Source organism: Ischnura elegans, chromosome X (genome assembly GCF_921293095.1).
Source record: "Ischnura elegans chromosome X, ioIscEleg1.1, whole genome shotgun sequence".
NCBI lineage: Eukaryota > Metazoa > Arthropoda > Insecta > Odonata > Coenagrionidae > Ischnura > Ischnura elegans.
Window position 1 is genome coordinate 97,658,708 of NC_060259.1, and position 13,261 is coordinate 97,671,968.

A 13,261-nucleotide genomic window follows, 5' to 3' on the forward strand; every position below is an offset into this window, starting at 1 on the left:
TTTTACGCATAAATCGCGCACGCACGATTTCATAGATTTTTATTGATTTTTGGCGAGCTATAAAAATTAAACAAAATATTTTGACAGAAAATCAACTTCAGTTTTACATGCCCTAAACCTTCTAAAATGATAATATATTATTCCCGGTTCGAAATGAAAAAGTCGATATTTTGATTTTTGGCCAGCTTTTTTCGATTTCAGCCCACTGTGCGCCGTGCATTTTCTCCGATTAAGTTTTAGTCCCTACTCTTGGTTCCACAAATGAACGTAATTTAAATCCGTTGATAGAATGTCAGAGCCAGAGTGATCACTAATTCACGATATATGACAGTGTCATCAGCAAATGTATATATTTTATTTCCATTTGGAAGTAGAGGTCATTTGCGTACAAAATGAACAAATGGAGGCCGATTTTAGGACATGTGCGGCTATTCCCGCCCAAGCCAGAGATTTATAGTTTTTATCGACTGCAGATGCCATCCCACCACGTTAATCTAATTCTCTCAATCAGGGTTTTCCGCCATTTCTCTCCTAATATAGTTGAACTTATTCAGTTAAATTTCGTCAACCTTGCGCTAAAAATGAATTCTGCATTTCCTTCGGGTTCTCACCGCGTCCGTTGGCTTTTGTTGACAATAGTTTCACTGCAATTACAGTCAGCGTTTTCAGATCGAAGGTGATGAAACACAGAAAACTGACGCCTTTTCATCCTGGTGCAGCTCTCTTCTTGGTCGGTGGTTGGAGAACCCTTTTCCATGCGCTGTGTATGTGGTGGCGTTGATATCTCTTTAAGTTTAAAAGATACAGTGTCCGGCGTGATACGTAGGAAATCTTCGATATTCAGCTTCAGACGAGTTGCCGATACCATGGTCGGTTTAAATAAAAGTGTGTGGAAACAGACAAGTGGTTTTACTAATCTCTTTAAGTTTGCCTGCGATTTCACTATCTCCATAGCTTCTCTGATCAGGCAGGGGTATTATTGGCGTCTTCAAAGAGGATGTTATGTCCAGGTTTGCTCCATTTTGCTCCTTGCTCCCAATTATTTGAGTGGTAAAAGATATTTTTGGCCGTGAGTGGAGTAGCCGAGCGCACAATGCACTGTGCTGCCTTGTCCGGCGCTATCAAGCCCAGACTATTCCTTGCCATGGTTCCGATAAGTATCCTCTGCTCGCCAGCGTCCCTGTTGCCTGGATAAAGTAATTGCAGGCTTCGATCGCCATCTTATACTTCTCTATTCATCACATAAGCATGGCCCCCGCTCGCCTCGCCTCTGGGAGGTGCTCATCGCATTCCCCCGCCGCCGGCGTCATTATCGCCGTCTGGTCGTTTCTCTCCAGGAGGCCTTCAGCATTCAACAATTAATTTTATTCCAATTTCACCCATTCGCTTCCGAACACTTATCTCCCTCCTATCCAGCCTATTACCACTCATTCCCTCGGATCCACCTCTACCACTCCTCCAGAAGTATTATCTTATTTGCCCTCTTTGCCCACGGCGAAATCAACTGGTTCCAATGACATCAGTTCATTATTTCTCAGTCGTACATCTTCCAGTCTTTGCATTCCAAACTCAACTATCTTCAACAGGTTCTTTTCATCTGGAATTTTTCCTAATCAATGGGAAAAAATCAAATTTAACACCCATTTTGAAATCTGGCCCTAGGGACATAGTTGAGAACTATTGACCCATTTCAATATTACCAGCTATATCTATTATATTTGAACGTATTATCCATAACCTCATACTTCATTTCACTCTCCCTTACATATCGCCTTCGCAGCATGGCTTTCTTCCTGGTGGGTCCTGCCTCACTAATCTCTCTATACTGCACCACCATATTTTCTTCTTTCGAAAAAAGGTCCCAGGTGGATGTTTGTTACATTGAATTTTCTAAAGCTTTTGATTCCGTTAATCATACCCTCCTCATCCACAAACTCCAGTCGCGTTATAATATCCATGGCACTCTATTATGTTTAGTCTCTAATTTCCTTAATTCCCGCAGCCAAAGAGTTTTGATAGAAGGTATTTCGTCGAACTACTTACCTGTTTCTTCTGGCGTGCCTCAAGGCATCGTATTAGATCCACGCCTGTTTACTCTCTACGTTGACGACATTGTTGATGACATTCTTTCCTCTAGCTGTGGTGTTCCCCTCTATGCCGACGATTGTAAAATATTTAAAAGGGTTAACGCCGCGGCTGATTCCCTGGTTTCACAAACTGCTCTTCAAGCGGTAGAGAAATGGTGCAATAATTGGCAGTTGTGTGTGAATCCTGGAAAATCCACTGTGATTTCTTTCTCGCTGAAGAAAAGCACTATTACCTCCACTTATGCTTCAAATAATCAACCCATTCCCTCTGTCATTTCCCACTCCGATTTAGGCGTCACTTTTGACCAAAAATTAACCTTCTACGAGCATATAAAAACCATTGATAACAAGGCTATGACAGCGGTTGGGACCCTATATCGTCTGAGCGAGATATCCGAACCGAGTGCCTTAAAATCAGTCTTCATTGGATGCGTGCAACCCAACTTGAACATTGCTCTACCATTTGGTCAACTGCTTCCCCCACCGCACTAAAACATCTCAACCGTCCACTCAATTTCTTCTTAGCAATAGTTCGACATCGCATACCTCACCTCAGATTCTCTTCAAGTGCCGAAATACTTCATTCACTAGGATTGTTACACCCCACCCACCGCCGATTGACATCAGACATCAAATTTCTTTACCGCATCATGAATGGGTCCTTCAGATGCATTGATCTCATAACATTCTTTTTACTCCGCATTCTAGCCCGCAAAAGCCGCAATACTGAAGCTCTACACCAGCCCAATTTCCGTCTGCCAATACCTCATAGATCCCTCTTTTACCGCTTACCTCCTATTTTCAATTCAATCTCAAATACTTCTTCTTCTCTTGACCTCTTTGCCTCCCGCACCAATTTTAATAGTCATTTGAAAAGACTTTCTTTTTGACACCGACATTTTGTATATATTTTATGTGTTTAAAATGGTTGTCATTTATGAGATTATTTTTATACATATTTATTAATTATATTTACATAGTTTATTTTGTTTATAAACCCAATGCAAAGGCCTTAGTGCTGTTTTTGGTGTTATATAAATAAATTTTTAAAGTCCCCAATCCCCTCCTGAGCTTTGTTCGAATCACCGTGGTCATAAACGCAAGCGAGAACTGCTCGTCAAATAACTACGCACTCAGTGACTGAGGGAGCCAAAAGACACTATCCTCTATGAAACTAGAGGTTTTGTACGCACTCACGCGCACGGGAGCAAAGATATACCGAAGTGAAATTCGCCATGAAAAAATATTTAGCGTAACTGGGACTGCCGAATATCTTGCTTGACTAAGTGGCGTCACTGATTAAAAAATCTGTCCGGGTGTCCGGGAAAAATCCACCCCTGGGTTACAATCTAGTACGTTTGGCCAAATTCATATAAATCATCATGTCTGAGCCAGGGTCGTGTTTGATCCTGGTTCCGTTGACTAGCCATTACCAAATGATTGGTGTTAAGCCAGAAAATATCGTGTCTTTTTCTTAGATTTTTCTTTTTTCTTCAGACGCTTTTCCTTGTCCCTTGTTTTGAATTAGAGTTTATTGGTTTTGAACGTGGGCCGCATGGATGACATATTTCAGGAAATTAACATCGAGTGGAGTGTTGTCGTGGGTGAGCAATGTTGTTATATCGTCCTTTATTACAAATTACCTTAACGGTTCAAGTACTATCCAAAGTGATAATCAGAATCGACAGTAAAAATTTAGTGGATGAGATATTTTTCTTTAATATGGTGGAAACACTTAATTTATTTGATTGCAGGAAGAAACATTTTCAAATGCTACTTTTGAATTCTTGTTTATCGTCTCATTCCAGTGAAGGTGGTATTACATTACTATCTAGTATTTATTTCGAAATACGGGTGGAAAATTGAATGAGGGAACATTTGCTATGACAAGGTGACGGCTCCAGAAAGTGAAGATACATTCAAATAGCTGACAACAGATAATTTCATTCAGGTATTATGTAACGAGTTTGGTCAGTGAATTACTAGTATTAAAGACAAGAAGTGAGTTTCAAAGTTTGAGTGAAAGGGTTTTCCTTGCAAATTTTCCGCTCCCTCATTGAGGCCCGCGGTTGATCGCCCTCACGCCCTCGCTAAACGTTCGTCAGCGTCTTCTCTGGCCCGGTGTTTGTTTTCTACAAAATCTACTACCTTTGGTATCATCCATTCATCATTTAAAATCGTCAATTCTTTATCAGACTCAAGATAGTGAGACCCGTAATTAATGCTTTCCTACTCATAAACGTGCAGGAAAAATAGTAAAAGAAAGCAAGCCTTTAATGGTCTGACTTTATAAATTATGCTGGATTTGCCTTTTATCATTCGATAGGCGAATTCTTGAGCTGCTGCTCAACAAGCAGTCTCTAAAATAATGTATTTCGGTGATAACCTGCGGAGATAGGTAAAACTTTAGTTTCTTGAATGGAATTCACCGTTACTTGAAAAAAAAACATTTTTTTGTACTGTAAAAATTGAAATATTTTGAACAAAATGCACTTGCAAAATTGAAATAATTATGATATATGCAACATTGGCTGTTTTCTCCAACTTTAACTGAACGCCGCAGTGGGCTGAAATCGAAAAAAGCTGGCAAAAAATGAATTTTTTCACTTTTAATTTTGGAAAAACAATTTTATTTTCTAATTTTAGAACAATCAGTGAAAACAATGCTGAAATGAATTTATTTCTAAGAGATATTTTTAGAGCAGGAGACGTCTGTGAAGCTAATATTAAATAATCTCATTATGTTTTTCCTGTGTTTTGAGATAATTGGATGATGTATTTTGCTGCAGTTTTGTTTTGTTTTTAAATGTCCAAATAAAATACATGCCATGATAAAAATGAGCATTTCCAGAATCCATTATTGTAAAGCGTTTTATTTAATTTATAGTATTAATTACTTTTATTAAACAATTAAAATGTCCTATTTTTCGCGTATTTTTAACATAGTGTGAAGGAAAACTCTTTTTTTCACTTTGCCACGCGAAACGTTTTGCACCACATAGTAAAACAAAGTGTAAGCTTAAATTCTCAAAAGAAAAATCCTGCCCCAACCAGGCACCCCTCCTCCCCCACCAAGCTATGTCCGTTAGTATCCAACCGCCCGACACGAAATATTTCAGTGTTTGTTCCCCAAGCAATGGAATATAATTGAGAACTCAGAATTTGTGCGGAAATGAATTGATATAATTCTTCTTTTCTTTAATTATGAGCGAAATTGTGTGACTGTAAATCCTTTTTTATTAACTTAATGATTTCTATAAAATATCACAGTTTTTCACTAATTTTTACCAAATGCTAAGATGAAAGTAGTTACAGACGCTTGCCGCTCCTGAGATATTTACACCAGGAGTTCGACTGAAGTCTATATTACGAGACGGATAAGAAAAATCTAGCTCCAACTGGCGCCCCTCTGAGTTTATCGTGGTATATGAAAATAGTGTGAAGCAGCTGTCGACCCGGTGATCCGCTATACAAGTTAAAGAAACCTCGTTATGTTATATGTCTCTTTACTTATCGACTACCTTTTTCCTAATATATTTTTTATTTAATAAGGCAAGGGACAGAAGCTATTGCTGAAAGATAAAATTAACGTACTTAATATGATACAAGTTATAAAAAAAATAATGCAGCAATTGTAGTCGAAGCTATAATCGATACACGTGTGCATTCGATGGATCCCTTTTGCAGACAAATTTTAATAGTAATTGGGATAAAGCATTTAACAATCTGTTAAGAAATAAATGTAGTATTCATAAATATAAATTATTTTGATGCATTACGTTTCCTTATGAAGATATATCGATATGAAATTATATCGATAGGTTTCATTTTCTCCTATGATGTTGACCGTACCTGTCCCAAATTTTCAGGGTAGTACCATTTTGGTAATATAATTATTCAATTGTCTTTAAACCGCCATAGCAACTAAAGTTTTCATTTTATATCGACAGTTATTGTCAATGCTAAGTAAATGGGGATATACTCAAATCGTTTTATAAAAGTTTCCTCTTTTCCGAGATGAACAAAAATTTAAGGATATAATCCTTTTCACAGAAGTCACAATAAACAATGATGTACATTCCGTTTCTTCGATAAACAATCACGAAAAATCATATCGAAGATCCTGGAATTCGATTTTTCCCTAATATCTTTTTTATTCAATAAGGCAAGGGACTGAAACTCTTGCTAAAGGCAGCATCCTCGCACTCGGCAACCTAACGTGATATGCGTACCAGTCCGTTTGGGAGACTGAATTTTCTCTTCATCTTGTGTCCATTGAACTCAATTACTTATTATTTGCTGTGCCTTTATGGTATATGCTCTCTTCTGACGGTTCTACCATCGGGTCTTTGCGCGGAAGACGCGTGCAGACAGCTAACGGTCCGCGCCCCCAAAGCACTTTGTCCTCAGCGGCAACATCCCCATTTATTCACTCAGATTGGTTCTTTTACTGGGCACATGTTTCCATTCTACAAATTGGGTTCTCCCAAAATATGCTGTCTAATCTGTTGAGACGCTTATTTTCAGCCGAGTGCTCAGCATGAGTCTCCCTTCAGCATTTATTGTCGAAGTTTGTGCCGAAGGACATTCACAGTGTAGCACAAAAAACGCGTTTTGGAATGAGACGAGAAATTAAAAACTATGCTTGCAGCATTCATTTGAAAAGAATTTTTTAATCAATATTCTCGAAAATGGGATGAGAGCTCCAGACTTCCTGCCTCTGTGTTAAAATATCTCCTCAGTATCTTCGAGTGCTTTAATCGGCAATCCTAATAGAGTGTAAAATCCTTGCCACAAAATTCCGGATCACCTAAATACCCGCTTCCAAGTAATTTTGTGAGGTGCATCCTCTGGACTTCAAGTAAATGGTATGGTTGTCTCATCTCAATGCCTAAAAAAAGCTAAACCGTACGTAAACCTTTTTCCACAGTATCACATGCCACCAACTATTCACAAAGTTTTAATAAATGGAGCGGGAATTGTAAAACATGCCATTCTTCCTGTTGGACTGTGGACTTCGTCATCTGTGGTATTTTTGCTTTAATTTAAATTGATGTAGTACTCCAGTAGTATATTTTTACTATAGTATTCTACCGATTCAGGTAGGTTACCATGGAGTCATAAAGAAGTGATCTGGGAGCCTCCCTTTCCTCCCAGCACTGCCTTCTTCAATTCGCTGTAAGGCCTACTCCCTTTCATTCTATCTAATAATCCTATTCTCTTCCTTCCCCTCCCTCGTTTACCTAACATTCCATCCTCTAACACCGTTTTCAACATTCCCTCCCCGCTAAGTACTCGCTCCATCCAAACCTTCTGTCTCCTCCGTATCTCATCTAAAAGTTGCCTCTCCTCACCCACCATGTCCAGCACTTGGTAATTTCTCATTCTCTCTGTCCATTTCACCTTCTCCATTCTTCTCCATACCCACATCTCGAATGCCTCCAATCTTCTCTCGTCCTTCTCCCTTAGTGTCCACGTTTCCGCACCGTAGAGAGCTACACTCCAGATCAAACTCTTCACAAACCTTTTCTTTAAACTCTTACATAACGATCCTCTCAGAAGCTCCTTTCTGTGCATGAACGCCTCCTTTACTAATGCAATTCTCTTCCTGGTGTCCTTACTACGGTATCCGTTTTCCTCTATGTGCTGCCTAAATAGTTGAATTGCTCTACCGGCTTAAGCTTCTCCCTACCTACTTTTATCTTGAGTCTCACATTCCTCGCTCGCGATACTTTACAAAACCGCACTACCTTGGTTATCTTGTGATTAATCAATAGTATATAACTGTCCGATATTTGTCGTTAGGGGTAAGCAATGATGTGGAGAGCTAGAGCTGCTGTTATGGAGTATTGAAATGGATATCCAATTTTAATATATTTCTGCCTTGAACACCCATAAAAAAAACTCCAAAAAAGGTCTCAACATTTTTTAAATGACATTACCCTTTAATTGTCATTCAGTTATAATTGTTAATTTAGGTTTTCTTTATTGTCCGAATTACATTTCTAATTATCATCTTTTCCTCATCCTTAGGCCATTCTGAAGTTGCGAGTTTTTTATTTATTTATTTCATTTATAAGAACTTCCCTCGAGAATGGCACAATGGAGCCTTTATATCAGGTTTTATAAATAATTAGCAACAGAATATCACATACACACATGTCCTGGAGTGGGCAATATATCCAGGCGGGACTCGAAACCGCGACCTTCGGTGTGGTAGGCGCGGACTCATCCCCGCCGCCACCGAGGCCGACGGGAGTTGTCTTCAATATGCGATCAAGTCTACTTTGGAGAGTACCCACTGAGTTGGCATGGAGGCAGAGGACTCCAAACCTTTTTATCTACCGTTTTCTTTGGAAACGTACGGTTAAAAAGAGCAGAAATCGTAGCGTAACGAAGAGAAGAAATCGTATGGTAGAATGGCCCAGTTGGATCGCTCAACTTTTGAGGTTGTGAGAGACTGAAGGGCACATTTCAAGGACTTCTCATGCGCTTGGCGTTAGTGGTAAGTCAGTCGCTCCATTATTGAGCGTGGATTTAGTCGACCACCAGTGGTCCCAAGGCATTAGCAGTGCGTGCATGGAAGGAGTTGTGATTTAGTGACTCGTGAACGCTGGAAACCTGAGGCACACTCGCTAATAACCTGTTTACTTATGGACTATTAGTGCAATATCGTATTTAATGTTATAGCGCATATAATTGACATACCCTTGTCAGAGAATGAACTTCAGTGGATGTGGGAAAAATCCGTGTCAGTTGGTTTTCGCGAGGACTGCGGTGATATATCTAGGATGTTTTACGTTCTTTTCCTGGCTGTCACAGTTTTCATTTGTGTGCGCTGTCAAAGGTTTTGCTGACTCTCATGTTCTCTACAATGTTATGTGCAACTGTTTTTGATTGAAAAAATCCAGGATAACGTTACGTGCCATGCAGTCCTGCGTTCTTCCGAGCTTTTCGTCCTCCACCCCCGCATACGAAGAGGGCGATCCCGCTCACGGCACAATGGATGACGTGGTGGATAATTTGCAGGTATGCATGCCTAAAGTTATTGCTCAGAATTCGACTCCGTAGTAGTTCGGACTTTCATTCACGTTTGTATATTGTGAGAGAGTGCTTTTACTATGAAATTACTGTGTGGCTTGGATGTTTCTTTAACAGTGCGGTCTATTTATTACAGACGAAATATTTCTAAAAAAAAACTTTATTTTAGCCGAATTTAAGTGCTCGGTTGTATGCCTTAGAGTAGGGGTCTTCAACTTTTTTTTTAATGCGAGGGCCAAAAATCGATTTCATATCATCCGGAGGGCCGCAATGCACACTTTATCACCAAACCAAGGGAATAAATAAAACATGTAACTTCAAAGAGCAATAAACTTAATTGGTTTAAAAGTTCAATCAATTAATTCGATATTTGAAATTGTTTATTTTTGACGAGTGTGTCGATATTTGGTTCGCAAAACAATGTTTCCTTCAGCCTCTGGGGGGCCGCGAGAAATGAGCCGGGCGGCGCGGCGGGCCGCATGCAGCCTGGGAGCCGCTCCTTGAAGACCCTTGCTTTAGAGTATACAATGCTTTCTTTATGCCATTCCAGCAGTGTTGGAGGCTTAGGTAATTCTGATTCCCGGTTTCGACGGGGTGGGGATCACAATAGGGAAGTTTCCTCCATCAAAGAAAACGAAAGGCATTGATTGCGATTCGTTACCCACCATTATTGTATTCATAATATACAAATTATTTCATTTTAGAAATACCGAATACGAATATACGAATGGCAATGGTCCATTTTTATCCTCATTTGAAAAGGGCTAGATTGGCGCCCATGCGATGCCACTCCACGTGACGTCACAGGGACCTAGTTTATATAGGAGAAGATAGGAGTTATACATCGTCTGAGGTTACCAATGCATGCATGAGGCGCAGAGCTCAGGGAAACATGTCTCAATAATCACTTATTAAAACTAGCTAAGGTCGGTAAGTTTTCTTCGTTTGATAAGGTATTAATAATCCTTATTTAAGCCAAGCGCTACCAGCCAGCAGGGTACTCAGCTACCCGCTAGCAGCCTGCGTCGTATTAGCGCTAAGCCTCGCCTCAAGGTCACCTCACAGGGTGGCAGCGGGAACCAGAGATACGTCGTACGGAGAGATTTCCCGGCATTCATACTTACGCGTCGCGTTTTCGCGCGATTGAAAATTTTCACTTTTCATTTAATCGCGAAAAATAGATATCGTCCTTTAAAAATCTAAAAGCGTGAAATACGTACTCCCGGAGTAATAATCTTTCGATTTAGGCAATAAAAAAATAATAGGAAATCACCCTATTATTTGATTACGTAAACCTATAAACGCTATGAAAAGTCTGGCGGCTAGGAAAGCAGAATAGAACCTGAATCAAGCCAATTTAAGGATTTTTGACTTATGATGATGAAGAAACAGAAATTAATGTGTACTCCCTCTCCATTCCTATGTTATCAGGACTTAGATAGAACTGTGCGCCTGACATCAATTAGGTCATCAAACTACGATTCTCAGGGCGGCCTAAAAGAGTAGGAGGCCAACACCAACGCCGAGTCCCTTTCTGCCCTGGTGCCGTCAATTTCCCCAACCGTTCATCTCCTGAAAATTGTTACCCAAGCAAGTTCAAGTAAGCGTTTAGCTAAAATCAAGAGATACCATCGTTTCAAGAATTTTGAATATGATATTTTACTTTTTCTTATTTTGATTGCAAATGACTAAGCTTAAATTAGGAAAATGGATTTACTAGAGTGGATTGGTATTTCTACGTGCATGCGTGAGACTAGAAAGTATATTTTCAGTGGTAATAGTTGATAGAGAGGAAAATGGGCCTGAATTATGCATGAATTTTAATTGCAGCGAACAGTTCGAGTGTATTGAGAATTGATCATGAATAAGTGTGCAATAATTTTTACACGGTGGTCTGAAAATACATAGAATTTTATGGTAATAATTCGATTGACATTGGAAGCGATATAACGAGAAATATTATTTTTAAATGTCATAGGAAGGGCCAGGATTACCGTCATTAAATTTAGAATCCTAGATATTGAAATAGGTTGAAAAACATTCGCTAATTTCATGGCCTGTTCTTATCCTTGCATTTAAAATTCTAGATGCAATAAAAGTTAATACAAGAGGTACAAAAATAACTATATTCTTATTTCTATGATATATTTGCAAGATATAAGGGCAACTATAACTAATACAAGTATGAGATATGCCCATTAAAATCTGCAACGTCATACTATTTGTAATATATGACTTGTTATCCTACAAAATTTGCAAAAGCGGGATTTCTATTTTAATAAAAAAGCTCAATTCTCATTAAGATAAATTAGATCACATCTAGAGATAAAACGAGTACTTTTTGGGATCACTTTTGACGATGATCATGTTTCATCTGATGTCAAAAATATCTCACCTTGGTAAAGAATAAATATTATCTCAACCATTAAGTTTAAAATTAACTTGTACTAGCTAGTTGTCTGGTCCAAATGTTCAGTAGAGCTCTCGCTCAAAGTTTTGTCAGAAGTATTATATATTGATAGTTAAAAAGATAGCAAATATTGTCAGCGTTGATGGTTACAATTGATGATGTGCCTCATATCGCTATGGTCTGGAGGAGTTATTGGATCCGAAGACTTGTATTATAAGTCTACGGTATATATTTGTAATGGAGTAGCCATAATGCCGTGCGGGAGAAAAATGTTTACATTATTCCTAAAAAAGCATTTCTGAGTGGCCAACAAGTTTTGTATTTGGAATCTTACGTTAAATGTATCAAAATTGTAAAATAAAAGTTTGGGCTAACTCTTAGATGAAGAATTTGTTTTGAAAAGTTAATTGACAATCATTTAAACATTTAATGATAAAAATAATAGGAAAGGGGAATTTAATGATTTTTTTTACAAATTCAGTATCTTATGCAAAGATTTAGTTTTGAAATAAGCCATCAGCCACTGCAATTGTGTGTTGAAACAGAAGGAATAATTATATGATTCCCTACGCATATACTTAGCAAAAATGTGAAGAGATTGAATTGCCCTCTAAACTTTTCTCGCAAAATGGTTTGAGGTAGAATGACCCCATCTATTCCCTCCTAATCCCTATTTCGTCGGTATATGTACTGTATCGCTCTTATTAACTAATGGATATTCTTCCTAAATATGTCATCGAAGGATATGTATCATGAGCATGACCTATTACTAACTTAACTTCGTATTTTATTCGAAAATGAGAAACTGCAAGCAATACATTTTTAAGTTGATCATATCTATACCATACCCTCGTCTGGAATTCTCTTATTCTGAATTTATTGAACCATTTAAAAAATATCAATAACATTTGCGGCTTTGAAAAAGGCGTACCTCAGTTAAAAACCGCCTCATTTCTGTTTTCTCCCCCTGTTCCTGTTTCGAGTCCAGTAGTGAATGTCGTTTGTTAGGTGTGGAGATTATGTAATAAACTGATCACTTGCCATAAATTTTTGCTCTACAACGGCGGGATATTATCGATAAATCAAAAGGTGCATTATTTTGTGTACAAACTTGTGAGTGTATTTTCCTTTTGTATTGGAAACTCATACTAATAATTATATTCGTAGGATTTTGCACTTTGCTGTGTTGGTAGTATTTTAATTGATGTTTCCTCGAGGCTGAGAACTTTTTTGAAAATTCTACGGTGATCTAGTGTGTCAACCTCATCCAGAAAATTTTATTTCTTACTTTCTTAATTCTTCACCCTATTTGGCACGCCTTTTGCTTGTTGGTTCTTTAGCCTAAAGAAAATCTAAGAAGACGGAAAAGTCGCGTAATAATGCTACCCGGAAACTTATTTTACATGTGGCAGGGATAGGTTCTGTATCATCGCCCGAGAGAAATATAATTTTCGATATCTTTAAGTAAGGAAAAATAACAAAAATTCCTTCCTACCATTAATCGTCGACTATATTCGAAACACTGTATCATTTTCAAGACTAGTCACTCTTAATGTATCATTTTCTCCTCTACTGGTCTATTTTAAATTTCAAAACAAGTAAAAAAAATCTACTCTAGCTTCCACGCGCATATATGCTAGTGTTGGTGTCTAGCAAATATTCCGTCCTTTTTTTATGGCCCGATTTGTGGTATACTTTAAATGATAAGGAAAAGTAATTATGA

The 13,261-nt window shown here is 38.4% G+C and overlaps 1 protein-coding gene across 1 annotated transcript in view; it reads left to right on the forward strand.

The window, feature by feature from the left end:
• Window positions 1–8,619: 8,619 nt before the first annotated feature.
• LOC124171470 overlaps window positions 8,620–13,261 on the forward strand; it is a 142,129-nt gene continuing 137,487 nt past the window's right edge. Inside the window, exon 1 of the mRNA XM_046550642.1 lies at window positions 8,620–9,116. The gene's annotated coding sequence lies outside the window, so the exon portion shown is untranslated. The remainder of the gene's footprint in view (window positions 9,117–13,261) is intronic.